General features: G+C 35.0%; 2 long non-coding RNA genes across 2 annotated transcripts in view; one reads left to right on the top strand and one right to left on the bottom strand.

Annotated features, from left to right (window-relative positions):
• Positions 1-20,185, top strand: part of LOC115304734 — a 159,217-nt gene that overhangs the window by 40,724 nt on the left and 98,308 nt on the right. The window lies entirely within an intron of this gene.
• LOC115304733 lies at positions 502-2,349 on the bottom strand. Its single transcript, XR_003914587.1, has 3 exons — positions 2,268-2,349; positions 1,813-1,867; positions 502-654 (listed from the first exon to the last, which is right to left on the bottom strand). It is a non-coding gene; the product is annotated as an uncharacterized LOC115304733 (long non-coding RNA).

The following is a 20,185-nucleotide window of genomic DNA, read 5'->3' on the forward strand; positions in this document are numbered from 1 at the left end:
AGAAATATCAAACTAAGCTTTTGCTCTCTGCGGATAATAAAAATCACCCACTTTCTCACAGATGTCAAATCTGGCAGATTTCCATAGAAAATTTGGATTGAATGTCAACTACCCAAATTATTTTAGTGTCCGCTGAAGTGTGTGCTTGGCAGGGATTTCGGCAGGAAAATAGGAAGTGGGTTTGAAAACATTAATGATGTCTGAATGCAGCTCCTTCAGCTGATTGTTCCGTGGATGAACCAAGGCATACATTGTCCTCGCAAACCAGAGCTCTCCAAGAAGTCCAGGCGGACACATTGTTAGTGTTTCAAGTACAGAAGTTGAGAGGAGGGCTTATTTAGGAAACAGGATTTGCTCACATGGGTAGATCTTTGCCTTCTCCTTGAATAGTGTAGATTGGCTCATTAGCCACTAACCATCGTCTAAATAGCACAGATACCATGTGGGCAAAGAAGATAACTTAGCTTTTATTAGTTATAAATCATTCATAGAAAGATAGATTGGTTAAGAAGTGTCCTGCAATGTGGTTAGAAGAACTGAGTACTAATGTTGACAATGACCTTCAGGGGTCTCCATATTTCCTTAGTTTCTTCAACTATAAGTGAACGTGGAGGTATTGCATCATCTTGAGGGGTACTTTCAGAACACTTGGATCTGTGTTGATAAGGAAAAATTGAGATAACTCAACACTAGATAAATCAACTTAGTCTGTTTCCCCTGAGAAGAAAGCGTGCTCCTTTGCTTGATGAAGAAATTGAAACTGCAGTATATCAAGTAACATAAAATGTGTTCTGAGCAGTTATGCAATATCAAGAGATTAGCTTAATCATAGCATACATTTTAAATGCATATAGATGTGTCTTTTGTTATTCATCATAATTACTCATCTTTCCTCATTCAAATGCTATATTATTATGAAATTTGTTCATTCATTCAGCAAATATTTATTGAGCACCTACTATGTCCCAGACACTGTGTAAAACACAAGTTAGAGAACAGAAAAGACAAAAAACACTGCCTTCATGAAGTTTACACTGTAATGGGGAAGGCAAATAATGAACAATACAAATAATTAACACTGTGTCAGGTAGTGGTAGATGGAGACAAAGAGACTGGGTGTGCTCTGTGTGTGTGTGTGTGTGTGTGTGGGTGGGTGTGGATGTGAGTGTATGCGCACATACACATTACAAATAGGTTGGTTAGGGAAGGCTTTGCTGAGAAAGTGAAATTTGCAACAACACCTACAAAAGGTGAGGCAGGGAACCATGCCAACATCTAGGAGAGAAGCATTTCAGGTATAAAACGCAGAAAATGCAAAACTCTGAGGCAAGAACATGCTGGACATTGTAGGGAATAGCACAGTATTGCTGCATGTCCTCAAAAATATCAAAAAAATATTTCTTACTCATCATCTATATGACATTATTTTCTCCTGAAGCTTACCATCTAGTAGGGCTAGATAAGCATATAAACAATAGCAATTGAATAAAAATATGTAGGAACCATGAGAGTTTGTTAAGGGCACAATGATCCCTCAAGTAGGAGGGATCATCCTATATAAGAGTCAGGAAAGAATTCATACTAAGTCTATTCCCACCCCAAATTGCATCATAGATGGTCTTAATACTTTCTCTCTTTGCAGACAGTCAGGTTAAGGTGAACTCTTATATCGCTTTAAATACATAAGCAATGGCATGAATATGCTGGAAGATTTTTCTTCAGTTTTTGTAGAAGAAAGTAAGTAAAAGGAAATGACGATATAATAGATGCTATATGAGGCACTTTCTGCATATGGTCTTATTTTGTTCTCACCAGAGTGCCACATGGTTCTCTTGGTCCTTGTTTTAGGGATGACAAAACTTCGGCTCTGAAAGATAAAGAGAGTGTCCTCAATTACAAAGTGAATAAATGGTTGAGGCAAAATTCAAATTCAGCTCTTCTTCACTTGCAGTGTGTATATTCATATCCATCTTTACTCATCCATGGTTCCATTGTCAAAGAGGGGCTTTGAGATATTATGAGATAAAGGTGGAGGTAACACATAGAATTATATATTCTTAAGACTGGAATTGCTTGTAATAAAGGTCCGACCCAAAGTTAAGAGACTTGACTTCAAATTTTTCTGACAACTCCAAAAAATAACAAAGAGCACATGCTAAGTACTGAGTACCTTACCTAATAAACGTGCACACGCGCACACCTGCGCGTGCGCACACACACACACACACACACACACACACACACCCCCCGCACACATCAAATCCTACTTGTGGGGTGGTTACTACTATATCCCATGTATAAAGTGCTCTCCTCTTTAATTATTCCTCAAAACAAGGATGTGAAGAAGACATTATTGCTTTCATTGGGAAATGGTTTATCCGTTCCATTCTAGAATCCTGATTCTTAGTATTCATGGGATTCATTTTAGTATCTCTAACAACTCACATGGTTGAGAATGTCCTTTTGTTATGTCATATTTAAAATACCTTTTCTCCACTGAAGCTATTCTTTACTCTTCTTTATATATTAGTATATATTTGTACCTGGCTAGGCTTTTAACTGGGGGGAAAACAATGAGAATTTATTGGTAGTGTCTTATCTTTCTTAATCAAGGCTCATTGCATGTCCTGCTCTTTTTGTTGCTTGTCAGTGACTCTTCCATCTCTGATTCTTTATGTAACTATCTGAGATGTCTCTGAAATATCATGTCTGAGATATGATATATGATTATTTAAAATAGTAGTTGACATTTAAGTCCATCATAAATCATAAAAGATTACACTCTTATATTTATGGGTATATTGTCAAAAATTTTTTCATAGTATCAGCTCAAATGAAAGCCTGGATTTTTTTAATTGGGGGGGGGGAAGGGAGGGGTGAAAGGAAAGGGAGAGAGAGGGAGAGGGTCCCAAGCAGGCTCCACACTCAGCATGGAGCTGGACGTGGAGCTTAATCCCATGGGACCATGCATGACTCGAGCTGTAATCAAGATTCAGATGCTCAACCCATTGAGCCACCCAGGCGCCCTGAAAACCTACATTTTTATCCTCACAATCAAACACTTTAGTATGTATTACATTTTTTATGTTCAATTAATGCTCTTTATTTAAAGGTTTATTCTTCAACTTTCCTTTTACAAATAGTTTCTAAAACCTTACTTGTGATGAGACTAATAAGAACTACTAGAACTGGGATTATCTTGTCTTTTATTTAGAGAAACAGTATGCTCAAATTCAGCTACTTGCCCCACTTTGGTACCTCAAATGTTTATTAATTTGTGGTTTTTATATAAAGGAGAAAGGGAAAAATATTTACATTGTGATATGTGAGGAGAATGAGGCTTAAAAAGATTCAATAACTTTTTTTAAGGTATAAAAGGTACTAACTAAAGTAGTAAGTAACCTTCATTGAATGTTTCCCAGGAACTAGGGATTCTGTTAAGTCTTCTATATGTATTAATTCATTCAAAGTTCACAATAGTTCTATAAAATAGGTATTGTTCTTTCCAGGTTACACACAGAGAAACTGAGGTATGGAGAAATTAAGTAACTTACCCAAAGATATAACTACTAGAAAAGATGATCTAAGTAATTTATCCTTACCATCAGGCTTTTAAGTACTGTGCTATACATTTCTCACAAGAAACAGTTATAGCATTTTTAAATAATGGTTTAAAAACATATGGAATTTTAGGACTGCTAATATATGTAATACAGTTATTGCAAAAACTTTTCTTTGTTCAAAAATGAATAAGTGTCGTAACTATCTATAGAATTACACATGCCAAATAATCCTTCCTTATACTTGTGATGAATAGGAAAAGCAACATACATAGTTATTAAAAAAGAATTTCAAGATGAAATAAGAGAGATAGAGATAGTTTGACAGAACCCTAATTAGAGACAGAAGATAGCTTATCTGGGAATCAATGTAATATATTTATCCATCTCTTCTAGCAAAGGCAGTTGGTGGAAATGTTTGAACCTTGATTTCTCACCCAGAAAAGTAGAACACTAGGAATATGATTAGGATTTTTCTAAACAAAAGACTTAATGAATTAATACCATGAATAATGCTTAATTATGAATTGCTACATCTCAAAACCAACTTTAGGGAAAGGATATTTGGAGTGAAATTTGAAGAAATATGAGACTCACATTCAGAATGCTTTCTTTTTACTTCTTAAAGCATAGACTCTGAGCACCTGACAGCAAAGAACTATCCAGTCCACTTTTGTCTTAATAAAGTGTTCTCCTAGTCTTAAGGTCATTGTCCTTCCTTTAAAGGTAAAAATCCTTAATATACTTAATTCATGGCAGCCAGTCTTTATACATAATAACTTATTACAATTTTTAAATAACTGAGGGCATTCTTCTCTATCATCCCTAGTCATTTTGCAGTCTTTTTCAAAAAATTATGTCAAATTGTTCTCTAGGAACTTAGCTAATGAAACTTGCTCTCCTTTTTTTTTTTAATTTTAGAGAGAGAGAGAGAGAGCATGAGCAGGGTATGGGGCAGAGGGGAAAAAAGTACAGAGCCTGATGTGGGGCTTGATCCCATGACTTTTGAAACCAAGAGTTGGACGCTCAACCAACTGAACCAGCCAGGAGCCCCAAAACTTGCTCTCCTTTTTAATTTATCTTTTTACTTTTGCTCCCATTTGAAGTATAAACTTTATTTGTCCCCGCTTCCCAAACAAAATTATAAAACAGCAGAGCAGGAACAGTCCCTTCACTACTATTTATTAATACCAGGAAACAACCAAATCTGGTCACATAAACTTTTTTCCCACTCTTTAATATTTTAAGAGACCATTTGCATTTTTCCATGATTTAAAATTATAAGAAAATACCCTGGACTTGATTTACAAGGGAAATTTTAGTTCTTCTCATGAACATTTAAAGTATAGTAGTGATTTTTAGTTATGTGGATATATTCTTTAATATGTTACCATTTAAAACATATTATGACATAAAGACCTTACTATTAATATGTTGTGGAAAATTTATTACATTATTTTATTCATGTGTTAGCTTTATGAAATGGCATACTGAAGTTACAGATAGAGTTTTATAGTGTGCTAGAAAATTAATATTATTTATGACCCAAATATCACTACTCTGTCACTAATTTAACTACATATGTAATACATATATAATATACGTAACTATATATATGATGTATATAACTATATATATATATAGTTATATATATATATACACACACACATATATATCTCACTCCTACCATTATATATCCTTACCTGTTGGTTTTATTCTAAAACCTAACTGAACTATTTTGAGAATGAATGAAATAATTAATATTACAAAAACTAATACATTGCCTTATTACAGTGGTACATAATTATTTGGAGAACACATTAAAACCAATGAATGGGCTGACCTCCATTGTTTCTGAATCTGTAAGTTTGCATGAGGTCTGTGACTATGCATATCTACTAGATTTCGAGATGATTATTATTGTAATGAGAAATATTATGAAGGGAAGTGATGGGAATAACGGCATCCTTGAAAGAAAACTCATGTATGTGTGTGTGCACACATGTGTGTATGAGAGCCAGAGACCACAGGTAGAGAAACACAGTCTAAAAAAATTAAATGTGGTTAAAAATCACAACCCAGTAGCACAGAAGTAACACATGGTTCATGTCCGTTTGGGAGAGAGGGTTTGATCTTGAATTTGTTTGCATCTTTGAAGATAATAATGACTAGGAAGTATGACCAAAATAACAAAATGTGGATAGTATGACAGAAACCATTGGTCTGCACTTACCCCAATCCACACTCCCACCCATCCTGTTGTGAATATGGATTTGGTTTCTTCCTCATGCAAGAAGTGACTGCTACACAGTGCAGAATTTCATTAATATAAGTTTCTTGTTTGCAAGTAGTCTTTTTTTCTTCTTCCACTTTTAACTTATCAAAGGTATAACAGAGAAAATGTGAGACAATTCAGTATAATCTCTGTGAGAAACATCAGCTCGCTGAGACACCAACATAACAGTTTCAGCCTTTTTATGGGAAAGAAAATTTAGGTCAGCCTTAAAGAGAAATCTATACTGGAGTGAATAGTAAGACATACACACATGTGTGCACACACACACATACATGAGTTTTCTTTCAAGGATGCTGTTATTCCCATCACTTCCCTTCATAATATTTCTCATTACAATAAACATTGTTCATTAACAGTAGTAATTAGCACAGACTTTGTTATCTTGTTTAGTTTTTATGCTTTCTAAATGCCTCTCCATCTGGGGGAGGTGATCTTTTTAACTTGTCATAAGTAAAATAAAAAACAGCACCTTAAGCAATTACTTAAGTACACACTGCTAATGATAATAATGTGTGGCAGCCAATGGGTAAAAACATATGTACCCCTAATTTAAATTTGCCATCACTGTGGCATAGGTTACTACCTTGATTTGTTTCACCTTAGGAATGGGATACCTAAAAGGCCATGATCAAGCATACAGCTAATAAACAGCCTTAGAAACTGAATGATGGATTTGCTCTCACTGCTGTTTAGATGACAGATGGGAATCAAACAGACATAAACTCTGTACTTCCAATTTATTGCTGGGAAGGAAAATTGTGTGCCCAAAATGCCATAAGACAGGTTGTTCTTCCAGCATTTATAGTCTGGTGGGAAGGAGAAAATAAAGGTCCTGTAGGCTTTCAAAAAAGACAGTTTTAAGCCATTTTCAACATAATATTTCAGATTTCCAGTTTGGATGAGAATGTGAGTATATCAGGGCCAACTTCTGAACCTTTTGAAGTTCATTCACATAATATAACTTTTTTTTTCCAATTTCAGTTTTAATTAAAGCTTGTTTTAAATGAATGATTCTTTACCCAACCTGCTGCAGGTGCTCAGTAAACATTCTACTTACAGTAAATAAATAATCTTCCACGAAATGTTAAAATGTGTTCTATATGTTTATAGCTTGATTTTTCTACATTCTAACTAAGGGGCCCAAATAATTGCTTGTTCACATGTTGAGTCAACAGTATAAAACTAAGATAGTCTCTATGATGGCACGACTATGAAATGAACACATGATATTCATTAAAAAAATACATGTAGAGGCTTATTACACAAATTTATTATATTATATTCTTTGGTTTTTATATGATAAGTCTTTAAACATGTCAATGTGAAAAAATTATCATGTTCACCTTTTGGGAAGATAGCAATATTACGTGTCATGTAGCTCTTTAATTGCAATTATTTAATGTTTAATCTTTAAATTTCATGCAAATATAATTAGTAAGAATTTTATGAGTATGATTACCCACTCGAGATTTCTTTCCTCAAACATAAACTGGAGTAGCAATATCTTAAGTACATAGAATTTTATTAATTAATAAAGAAGTTTGTTAATTCACAAACATTGGTTACTCACCTATCATATATTAATATCAGAACTGAGTTTTTAAACATTTAAAAAATTTTAATGGGTATTTACTTTGAGAGAGAGAGAGATGAAGTGTGAGTAGGTGAAAAGCAGAGAGAGAGGGTGACAGAATCAGCACAGAGCCCAACTCAGGGTTTGAATCTACACGCTGTGAGATCATGACCTGCGCCAAAGTCTGATGCTTAACAGACTGAGCCACCGAGATGCCCCTAACCATTTTTAATCCATAGATGTACCAGTTGACTTTGAAAGGAGTGAATTTGTCTGACAGCTCTTGCTATATAGTATTAACTCTACCTAACATCCTCAGACAAACAGGCTTGCTAACAAGGGAGGCAGGGAAAGGAATGTGGATGAGTTAGTACAGCACAAAAAAGACAAAGCTCACTACTTATAGTTGGTACACTGTGTAGAAAATTTAGAATCTGAAAAATGTTGGATTAGATTGGTCACAGAAAAGCTGATGAATTGGTTTAGCTGTGTAGTCAAACTATGCCCATATGTGTACAAGAGGAAATTGAATCTGCTGATATTGTCCAGGGAAAAAGTTAAAACTAAGAGCAAAGGCACTAGATAAGAATTTGCTCTAAAGAATAGAAATAGAAATTAAAGAAATCTGGTGAAGGAGAGCAATCAATTCAATGTGAAATCATTGAAAGCATAAATAGTGAGATAGAGTTAAACAGGGTTCAAGATTAAAGAGTTGAAAATAAAATATTCAAAGGAAAAGAATAAAGAGAAAATTCTCTTATTAAAGCTAGTTGTTTAATATTAGGAAGAAACATTTTATAGAACAATTTTTAACTTGATTGTATGAAAACCAAAAGAGTTGAAACAAGAGTGAGAGGGGGAATCCTTGTCTGTGAAAGTAATGATTGTTCCACTTTGATACTTTTGTGCAAACTGTGTAATTTTTCCCAAATATTTTCTATATATTTTTATACTCATCGTAGAGTTTATCACTGTGGGGTACACTGAGAATGAAAAGTTAAGGGAAACCTGAACCTGCCTATAAGAAGTTTATCAGTCTAATAAAACTGTAAACTATTGACCACAGGAGTGTTGTCAGCAACCTGTCTGTATATGACATTTCTTGTAATGTCCACCCCTCAGCACCAACAATTAGGCATCCATTCTTGGACAAAAATGCTTTTGTGGGAAGCTTGGGATCCAGCATCTTATGCCAAGGGACCAGGGAGATGTCTCACCTCCCCATGGATTTGATGTAATAGTCATATAGACCTAAGTCCCAACTGTGGACCAAGATTTGTTGAGTGTTGGGTGTTGGTCCATGACCTTTAGCCATGGTTTAGTCACCCATGAATGAGAGAGCCTCTGTAGAAGTCCAGGTTTCCAGAGGAAAAATTCCAGCACACTATCAGAGGAACACTGAATCAGGAGCTGCATAACTAGGAGGCACGAAGCAGCTAGGAGAGGAGCTAGGATTCTTAGAAGACATTAGAGTGATATGTATCCTACTAACTGTGAAATGAACTCCATCAAGAAGCCCACCCATGAACCATTGGGGATGGCTCAGCTACAATCTCCCCCTCTGTGGGTACTCCAGGCACTCAGTGTGTCTCACCTCCACTCCCTCTGCCCTGTGGCTGGCTCCCTGTGTCCACTCCTGATAGTGGCAATGAGAGTGAGAAAGGTAGTCCTTCCCTATTACTAATTATTCTAAATATAAATGGATTAAATTCTCCAATCAAAAGATAAAGAGTGGCTGGTATAATTAAAAAATACCACAAGACCTAAAATATGTTCTTTCAAGAGGCTCATGTCAGCTTTAAGGATACATGTAGGGCAAAAATAAAGGGTTGGATATTTTATGAAAAATATTCTATGAAAATGGAAATAAAAAGAGAGCAGGAGTAGCTATACTGATATCAGACATATAGATTTTTAGCCAAACATTGAAGAAGATCATTTTTGTAATGATAAAGTGTCAATTCATCAAGAGAATATAACAGTTATGAATATATATGCACTCAATATTGGAGTACTGATATACATTAAGCAAATATTAACAGATATGAAGAGAGAAATAGACATCTATGCAATAATAGTAGAAGACAGCAATATTCATCTTTCAACAATGGGCAGATTATCCATACAGAAAATTAATAAGGAAACATTGAACTTGAATTATACTATTGACTTAATACATCTAATAGACCTATACAGAACATCCCATCCAACAGCAGCAGAATACACATTCTTTCCAAATGTACATTAATCATAGTATACACAGAACATTCTCCAGGAGAGATTATTTGATAGGTTGAAAAAAAGTAAGCAAATTTTAAGTAGATTGAAGTCATATCAAGTATTTTTTTGCAACCACAGTGATATGAATCTGAGCATCAATAACGGGAAGAAAACTGGAAAATTCACAAATATTTGGAGATTGAAAAACAGATACTTAAGTAACCAATTGGTCAAAGAAGAAATCAAAAGGAAAATTTAAAAAAATCTTGAAATAAATGAAAATAGAAATACAACATACTAAAATTTATGGGATGCAGCAAAGGTAGTTCTAAGAAAAAATTATAGTGCTAAATGCTTACATTAATGAAAAAGAAAGATCTCAAATAAACATTGTGACTTTATACCTCCAGAAACTAAACAAAGGGCAACTTAAACCCTAAGTTAGCAGAAAGAAAGGAGTAACTAAGATCAGAATAGAAATAAATGAAATAGCAGAAAAATAATAGAAAAGATTGATTAAACTATGAGCTGAGTTTTGAAAAGATAAGCAAAATTTACAAACCTTTAGGTAAAGAGAAAGGACTCAAATGGAATCATAGATGGAATAAAAGGTAAATATCAGAAAAATGCCCGAGTGGTTCAGTTGGTTAAGTGTCCAACCCTTGATTTCATCTCCAGGCATGATCTTACAATTGTGTGAGATCATGCCTTGCATGGGTCTCTGTGCTGGGCATGGAGCCTACCTAAGATTCTCTCTCTTCCTTTCCCTCTACCCCTCCCCCCCTCAAAAAAATGGAAAAAGGAGACATTATGATTGATAGCATAGATATGCAAAGGATCGTGAATACTATGAACAGTTATATGGCAATAAAGTGGATAATCTAGGACAAATGGATAAATTCCTAGAAACATATAACCTATTAAGAATGAATTATGAAGAAATAGAAAATCTCAACAGACCAGTAAAGAGTATAAAGATCATAAATCTTCCTAGAAGGAAAAATCTTCCTGGAAAGAAAAGAGCACCCTCCCCCACACACCCTCCACACATATACACACACACAGAAAAGAAAAGCACAGGCCCAAATGACTTCCCTGGTGAATTTTACCAAACATTTAACAAAGAATTGATGGTTTCTCACACTTCCAAAATACTGAAGAAAAGGGAATACTTCCAAACTCATTTTATGAAGCCAGCATTACCTTAATCCATACCCTGAGGAGGATACTGTAAGAAAACTGCAAGCCAATATCTTTGATAATAATAGATGCGAAAATTCTAAACAGAGAATTAGCAAACTAAATTGAATAATACATTAAAGTATCATATACCATAATCAAGTGGTATTTATCCCTTGGAAGCAAGGATGGCTCACCATATGCAAATCAATAAATATGATACACTATGTTAATAGAAGGAAGAATAAAGATTATGAACATCTTAGTAAATGCGGCAAAAGCATTTGACAAAATACAATAATCTTTCATGATAAAAACTCTCAACAAGTTGAGTATAGAAGGAATGCATATCACCGTAACAAAGGCAGCATGTGACAAGCCCACAGCTAACATTACACTTTGTGGCATAAGGTTGAAAGTTTTCCCTTAAAGATCAGGGTGAAGACAGTGGAGTACACTGATACCACTCCTATTTATAACATATTACTGGAAGTCCTAGCCAGGACAATCAGGCAAGAAAAAGACATAAAAGAATGGAAAGAAATTCAGAATGGAAAGGATGAAGTAAAATTATCTTTATTTGCAAATTATATGATCTTTTAAAAAAGTTTATTTATTTATTTTGAGAGAGACAGAGATAGCATAAGTACAGGAAAGGCAGAGAGAGATGAAGAGAGAGAATCCCAAGCAGGCCTTTACTTAACCAGTGCAGAGCCCAACGCGAGGCTTGAACCCACAAAAACATGAGATGACCTGAGCTGAAACCAAGAATAGGACGCTTAACCAACTGAGCCACCCAGGTGCCCCTTTATGATCTTATATATAAAAAATCCAAAGACTTCACCAGAAAAAACTGTTAGGATTAATAAACACATTCAGTAAAGTTGCAGAATATAAAATCATGTTACAGAAATCCGTAGCATTTCTATGTAGCAACAGTGAAATGTCTGAAGAAGAAATAAAACCAATCCCATTCACAATAGCATGAGAAACAATAAAATATATAGCAAAAATTAAGAAGGCAAAAGATCTGTATACTAAAAATTATAATACTTTAAAGAAATTTAAGATGACACAAATAAGTGTAAACATCTTTTGTGTTCATAGATTAGAAAAAGTAATATTGTTTAAAATGTCCTTACTGCTTGTCATTACCTATAGAGCTGATGAAACCCCTATTAAAATTGCAATGAAATTTTTTACAGAATTAGAGAAAACATTGCATAGAACCATAAAAGACCCTGAAGAGCCAAAGCAATCCTGAGTAAGAACAAAGTTGGAGACATCATACTTCCTGATTTCAAACTATCCAACAAAGCTATGGCAATCTAAACAGTCTGATGCTGGTATATAAACAAGTACATAGATCAATAGAACATAACTGAGTATCTGGAAATAAATCCCTGCATATATGGCCAACTATTATTTGACAAGGGAGCCAAGAATGCTTAACTGGGAGAGAAGATCATCTCTTCAATAAATGGTGCTGGGAGAACTTTATAATCACATACAAAAGAATGAAATTAGACTCCCATCTTATATTATTCATAAAAATGAACTTGACATGTTAATCATGAGACCTGAAACTGTAAATCTCCTAGAAGAAAAATAAGGAAGAAACCTTCTCGACATTGTTTGGCAAAGAATTTTTTGGATATGACACCAAAAGCATAAGCAACAGAAGGAAGAATGAATAGGTGGGACTATATCAACTAAAAACCTACTACACAGTAAAACAATCAGCCAGATGACAAGGCAGCCCATGGAATGGGAGAAAATATTTACAAGTCATACATATGATAAGGGGTAATGTCAAAAATATATTAGGAATTCAAACAATTCAATAGAAATTAGCAAATAATTCCATTTAAAAATGGGTATAGGAATAGAATAGACATTTTTCCTAAGAAGCATTATAAATGGCCAAAAGGTATATGAAAATATGCTTAACATCCAGTCATTCAGAAACTACAAAACCTGAAATGATAATCATCAGGGAAATGCAAATTCAAAACCTCAATGAGGCATCACCCCACATCTCTTAAGAATGGTTGTCATCAAAACGACAAGAAATAACAAGCCTTAGCAAGGATGTGGAGGAAAGGGAACCTTTGTGCACCGTTGTTAATGTAAACTGGTACAGACACTATGAAAAACATTGCAGTTTCTCAGAAAATTAAAAATAGAACTACCATATGATCTGGCAATCCCAGTTCTGGGTATATATCCAAAGGAAATGAAATCAGTTATCTCGAAGAGATATTTGTGCTTCCATGTATATTGCAGCATTATATACAATTAGTTATGTTAACAACTTAGTTTCTACTAGTGGAGGAATGGTTTAAAAAATACAGGTATCTATGTATTTAAAACATACAGCTATCTATGGGGTGCCTGGGTGGCTCAGTTTGTTACTGTCTGACTTCAGCTCAGGTCATGGTCACACAGTCTGTGGGTTCAAGCCCTGCATTGGACTCTGTGCTGACAGCTCAGAGCGTGGAGCCTGCTTCCAATTCTGTGTCTTCACCTCTCTCTGCCCCTCCCCGACTTGCACTCTCTCTCTTTCTAAAATAAATAAACATTAAAAATTTAAAAAACATATAGATATCTATATCATATTTTTTTAATCCATTCATCCATTGATAGACATGAGGTTATTAAGATATTTATATATTTGTAGTGGCACCTGGGTGGCTCAGTGGCTTAAGTGTCTGACTTCGGCTCAGGTCATGATCTCACAGTTCATGTGTTCAAGCCCTGCCTCAGGCTCTGTGCTGACAGCTCAGAGCCTGTGGCCTGCTTCTGTGGTCTCCCTCTCTCTCTCTCTGACTGTCCCCCACTCATGCTCTGTGTGTATGTGTTTCTCTTTCAAAAACAAATAAATGTTAAAATAACTTTTTAAAATATATCTATATATTTGTATCTATATATCCATTCATTCACTGACATTAATTGTTATAGCTTGGCTATAGCAATGGAATATTACTTAGCCATGAGAAAGAAAAAAAATCCCATCATTTGTGATGTATGTAAACCTTAATGACATTATATTAAGTAAAATAAGCCAGACTGAGAAAGACAAATGCTGTACGATATCACTGATATGGGGAAATCTTAAAACAAAACAAAAAAGCCTGAACTTCTAGAAATGGAGAGTAGAATGGTTGTTGCCAGAAGCATCGAGGTGGGGGAGATGGGGAGATATTGGTCATAGAGTACAAACTTTATACTACAAGAAGAATAAGGTCTGGGCATCTAATGTATAGCATGGTGGTTATAGGTAACAATACTGTACTGTATACTTGAAAGTTGCTAAGAGAGTTAATTTTAAATATTCTCACCACAAAAAAAAGGTAATTATTTGAGGTAATTAAGATATTAACTAACTCTACTTTGGCAGTCACTTTGAATATATCAGATCATCAAACCAAATACTGCAAATTATTTTGCAGTATATTAAATTATTGCATTGTACCCCTTAAATTCACATAGTTATATGTCTAATTATATCTCAGAAAACAATTATATCTTAATAAAACTAGAGAAAAACAAAACAAAAACAAATGACCACAATAAACCACAATGTGAATGATGACATAGCAAGAACACCCTGCTAAATTATTATTCAGAAGGAGATATTGTTCATTTTGTCAGGAAAGTTTCAATCATGGAAGGCATCAGGGAATGAGTAATATTTGGGTGGGGTTTGAAGGATAAACTTTTGTTCAAAGAAAGATGAAACTATATTGTAGCATTAATTCTATAATGCAAAATGGCGGCTTTAGTTTAAAATAGGATGTCCTCCTAAGGAATGTCCTTTTATACCACATCGTAGAGTTTCTATTTTATTCTGTGGGAAAATCCTATCATTTCATTTGCAGTTTAAGAAGATCCCCCTGGATGGATTTAGAGGGGGGAAATAGTTATTTTGCAAATTCAGGTAAGATATGAAAAAGACTTAAAGAAAATAGCATCAAGGAGAGGGAAAGAGGGATGATTTTTAAAGATATTTAAGAGAGTAAAATCAATAATTAATGACCAATTGATTATGGGCATAAAGGAGAAGTGTAGTTTAAGTGACTCAGCTTTTGGCTCAGAAAAATGTTATCAAGTAACACAGGATTGAATTTGGAAATTAAGAAGTAATTCATTACTTTATTGATGGGGCTTTAAAGTATGGTGGTGATTTGCCAGATATGTGTATAAACAGTGAAAGGGAGAGAATATGTTAAGCATGAATGGAATACACAAATATTCATGCTTAATACAGTTAGAAACTGGCCATGTTTATTGATAAGGGGACGATAAGTCAATAGAAGAGCAGAAGTATGAAAGAATACATGAGACAGGGGTGAAGTGAGAAAGGGAGAGGGTGGTGTGCAGGGCCAGGCAGAGGGTAAGCCTTGAACAAAAGTCTCCTCCTCCTTAGAGAGGTATAGGTGGGTCACCCTTTATGGGAGAATGGATGCCTGTGGCCTCAGGTTTTTTAGTACAAAAAGCCATCTACCGACATGGAACCCGGTTAATGGGGTAAAGATTGAGGAGGGTGAAGTGTACAGATAATCCTTGAAAGAATTGGGGTAAGTGGTTACTAAAAATAAATGAAGGTGTGCTATTAGCACTATGGTCTCAAAAGAAGTACCGATCCTTATAGTTTTGCAGATTTCCCTAGCAGCATTGGGTTGTACCTGGATAGTGCTAATGATAATAACTAAGTTTTGACATTTACTATGTAACAATGTTAAATCCTTAATCTTTGCAACCTATTTATGAATCAAACATCATTATTATTCTCATTTTATGTAAGAGGATACTGAGGCATTGAGAAGTATAAAAGTGGAGAAGGCAGATCATCAACATAATTAGTTAGGCTTAGATTCAATAACAAAAATAGCAGAGGCTTAAACAAAGTAAAAGTTCCCTTGTTTGTTCAAAATATTCCAAGGTAGTTAGTCTAGAACTAACATGACCCACTAAGGTTTCATAGTCATGGGTTCTCATTTGTCCTTAGGGTACTATTTCCAAGCCTACCTCAAAATCCAATATAGCTGCTGGTGTACCATATTTCAGACACTGAGAAAAATGAAGAGGACAAGAAAGGCATGCTTGTTTCCTCTCCGTTAATGTCACATCCCAGAAATTGCTTATACCACTTTGGCTTATACTCTTAAAACTTAGTTGCATGGCTATACCCTGATTGAAAGAAGGCTGTGATATATAGATATATATTTTAAAAACTGTTTTGATGTTTATTTTTGAGAGAGAGAGAATGTGAATATGAATGGGGGAGGAGCAGAGAGAGAGAGAGAGACAGAATCCAAAGCAGGCTCCAGCCTCTGAGCTATCTGCACATAGTCTGAACTACTGAACCGTGAGATCATGACCAGAGCCAAAGTCAGACACTTAACTGACTGAGCCACCCAGGCACCCTGATATATTTTTATTTAGAGTAAATAAAATTTGGAATAAGGGAATGACAGATAGTGGAGAGGCCCCTTATCTTATTTAATTGATCTAGATTTGGACAATTTCAGATTATATTGGATGAAGAGAGAAAGGAATAAAGAAATGAGGGTGCAAATAGAGTACAGATAAGAGATGAATTACAACAAAGAGAAGTAAAGCCAAGATGTGCCTGACAGATGGAAAGAAAAGGAAAGCAGAAAGGCCTGAATAACTTGGTGAAGAGATGTTGTCGGTATTACTCCACAAGAGTACTTTATGGATACATAGTTCCTTGAGATGGAGATTGTGTGAGAAAGAGAGGATGGAGTTGAAAATTTCAGGAGTGGAGGAGGACCAGCAACAATGGAAAGAATGCTCTTAGTATTTTGCTGATGTTAAAGACCCTTAAGGGCCAGGCAGTTAATGGGTAGAAATGAAGATCTTAAGTGACTTGACCAGGAATGCTTTAATGATCATTATCCAAAATGTATCATAGTAGTGTTGACAAGAGTTTAGGAAAGTTTCCTATTACTGGGATAATGATTATGCTATTCACTTTGGACACATACTTAGCTAAGGTTCATGTTTGCTTTATACAGATGAAATTTGTTATATTCAAAATTGCAAGTCTTCAAAACAAGTAGTGTTTCAGATAATTGAATCTTTCATTCAGTGCAAACCATTCAGCTGGAAAAGTTCCTAAAATGTGCTACAAATTACTTTCTTAAAATAATGCACAAAACTTATTTTATGGTTGATACTCATTCTTAAACATAACTGTCAGTTATTGTCCTGGAATGAAATAAATGACGCTCAGCTTTCTCTCAGTCTTTTTCATTATAGGAGTTCCTCCATGACATACTGAAGTTCTATAATTTTAGAAGGCTGGCTTCATCTTGGTCATTTTAATAGTTTGGTTGCTCCTTGGTTCCACAGAATCAGAAATTGTAAGATGCTGACCACAGGATAAAAGGTTACTATAATTTTACAAACTAAAACTTATAAAAAGCTTTTCATTTTTTAAAATCTTGTCTTAGGACCAAATTAACTCATGCTACCATCAGTTTCTTGCTTGCAGACTGGAAAGGATTTGTTCAAAAAGGAACCCTATTTTGCTTTCAGGAAAAAAATTTAAATGAAGACTATCCTACCTAATAAGGAATGCTTTTTAAAGCAAACCTCTATTTTTAACTTTAAAAATTTTGATATTTCTCAAAATACATTTTGAAATGACATGTGGAATTTCAGTGTAGCTGGCACAGCTCTGTTTCATTATTCCCTTATACATGCTATGAAATATTGAAGTTTGTGGATTTCTGTGCACTAATTTGTGTTTCTTCAGATTTTCTGCTGCCTTCCTCCTTCCACCCCTGAAAGTTACAGGGACAGAATAGGGGATTCCAGTCACTTGTGATGATTGAGTTTCAAGAGCGCTGAAAATTTTGCCAATTGTATGGGAATCTGGCCATCTTTGAAAAAGTGCTGTCACGGCAGATTATTCAGATAGATTGTGCCAATGTCAAGTCTATTGTTAAATGTCAGAGAGAGGTTACCAAATGTGTGTATTTCATTAGGTAAAGTTTATGGAAATGGGAGAGGTGGTGATTCCTCTGATCCTTTGGTTGGGAGGTATCACTGGGTGCCAACATGGACTTTCCACCCCTCCCACCTCACACCCACCCCACCCCACTCCTACTTACTCCAAAGATAGAGCAAGAAATTAAATTAATCATTTAAAAATCATCTTGAGAGATTTCTGCTTCCTGGCACTTCCTTCATATGTTAGGACTCTAGTGATTTTTATTCCGTAATTACCAACCAAGTGAATACCACAAGTGACACAGGTGACTGTCTCCAGCATGGCTGTGCCTGCAGAGGCTACAAAGCTTTCGAGGGAACACCGGCAGCTTCGCAGTTGTCTGATTACCAGTGGGCCCAAGTGATGTGAAAGAGAAGCCCGTGGCTGAAGATCCTTAGCTTTGAAGGCAGGTTCAAAAAGAGTCACATGCCTCCGTTTTCTGAAAGCAGAGTTAGATGAACAGATATTTGGCACTTTCAAGATTTCTTTGTGGGACTTAAAATTGTAACTTTCATTTGTGCCCAAGGCCTTCAGAATAAAGAGGACCACATGCTGGAAAGGTACAGCAAGGATGGTTTTTATCTGAACTAGTTTCTCCTTTAGTTTTGAAACTAGAGGAAATTAGTAAAGCTTTCTAAATGATTTGCTGAATGATAATTACTTTAAAAAAAGAAACTTTTGTATTTTATTTTGAGTTTGTTGCTCTTGATTCTGGTAATGAAAGTCAAAAAAGCTAGTAAGAGATAGGGATAAATCAACTTGGCCATAGCGTCTATATGTATTAATTTGAAACTTTAAAGAAGAGGTGACTTTATACATGAATTTTATGTAATAATGTAAAATATTAGCATGTGCAAATAATCTTCCTAATATGGTAAATTCATATTTTCTTAAAATACTAACATTCAAAGAATTGAATGAAGTTTCTGGGGTTTTTTTGCTTCTTAATGCCTTAGTCATTGTAACTTAATGTTCTTCCTTTTAACTAAATAGCCAAGAATATATGGTAATTGAAGGAATATATGATAAAATTTGTAGATGTGTACATTCTTACCTCAATTCATCTATTGTGTAGTGTTTCTCTACAGTGAGTTAGAAATGGAAGTGTAAGTCACCTGGACCTAGTCAGTAAGAACACAAAAGATGAGTTAAAATAAAAGGAAGATTGAAGAAAGTATATAAGTGAAATGAAGAGAGAAGACAGATGTAAGATGGGAGTAAATAAGCAATTTATGATATTATGATATTTGATTTCTGAGAGGTACCTTTATGTTAAAGCTTTTTCCTAGCCAATGTGTTAATAATTAATTAATCCATTAAGTAGTTAATATTTATTGAATATTTATTATGGTCCTGGAACTGTTCTTGGTGTTGAGGATGCATTAATAAATAAGAAAAAGAGCTTGGAGCTAGTAGTCATATGCAGGCATGTTAGCATGTAATAATAAATAAATACTGAATACCAACTGTATTCCAGGCACATTTATTGTACTAAGGATATAATAATGAACAAAGCAGATAAAAATCCCTGCCTTCATGGGGGAATGACAGATAGTGGACATATAAAAGAAGGAACAGTAAATGGGAGCATGTCTGATGTGCTCAGGAAGAGTAGCAGACCCATAAGGCTGGAGAAGAGTGAATAAGAAGCAAATAACAGGCATGAAGTCAGAGAACAATTGGAGCCAGATCATTTAGGCCCTTGTGAAATATTGAAAGGACTTAGGCTTTGACTCTGAATGAGATGAAAAACCTTGATAGGGTTTTGAGCAGAGAGAACTGAATACTATTTTAAAAGGATCATTCTGGCTGGAGTCTGGAGAGACCAAGATGTTGGTGAAGGAATGTTAACTAAGAGCCCAGTTGGGAAACTATTGCCCTCAGCCAAATAAGATATGAGGAGGGGAGATGGTGAGAAGTGGTCAAAACCTTGATTTAGGATACTTTAAAGATTTAGGCATGAAGATTTGTGAATCTTTGTGAATCACTATTATGAATATGTGGTATTCACTTGGTTTGAATCAGGTGAATATGTGATATGCATGAGAAGAATCACAGACGACTTGAGGATTTTGGCCTGAGGAAATGGGACTTGACTATTTTTAATTACTGAGAGTTGGAGAAGAGAAAAGCAGGTTTGAGCATAAATAAGAGACCAGTTTTGATTATGAGTTTGAGATTCCTATTATATATCCAAGTAGAAATATTTAACAGAAGTGTGGGCTGGAAACATAAATGTGAGAGTCATCAGCAAGAAACTAAGCATAGACAAAAATGGGAAAAGAGGGAATGTGACTATGGGTATAAGAAGTAAACCCTGAAGCACAAATAAA

The sequence above is a fragment of the Suricata suricatta genome, chromosome 10, assembly GCF_006229205.1.
Source record: "Suricata suricatta isolate VVHF042 chromosome 10, meerkat_22Aug2017_6uvM2_HiC, whole genome shotgun sequence".
In the NCBI taxonomy this organism is placed as follows: Eukaryota; Metazoa; Chordata; class Mammalia; order Carnivora; family Herpestidae; genus Suricata; species Suricata suricatta.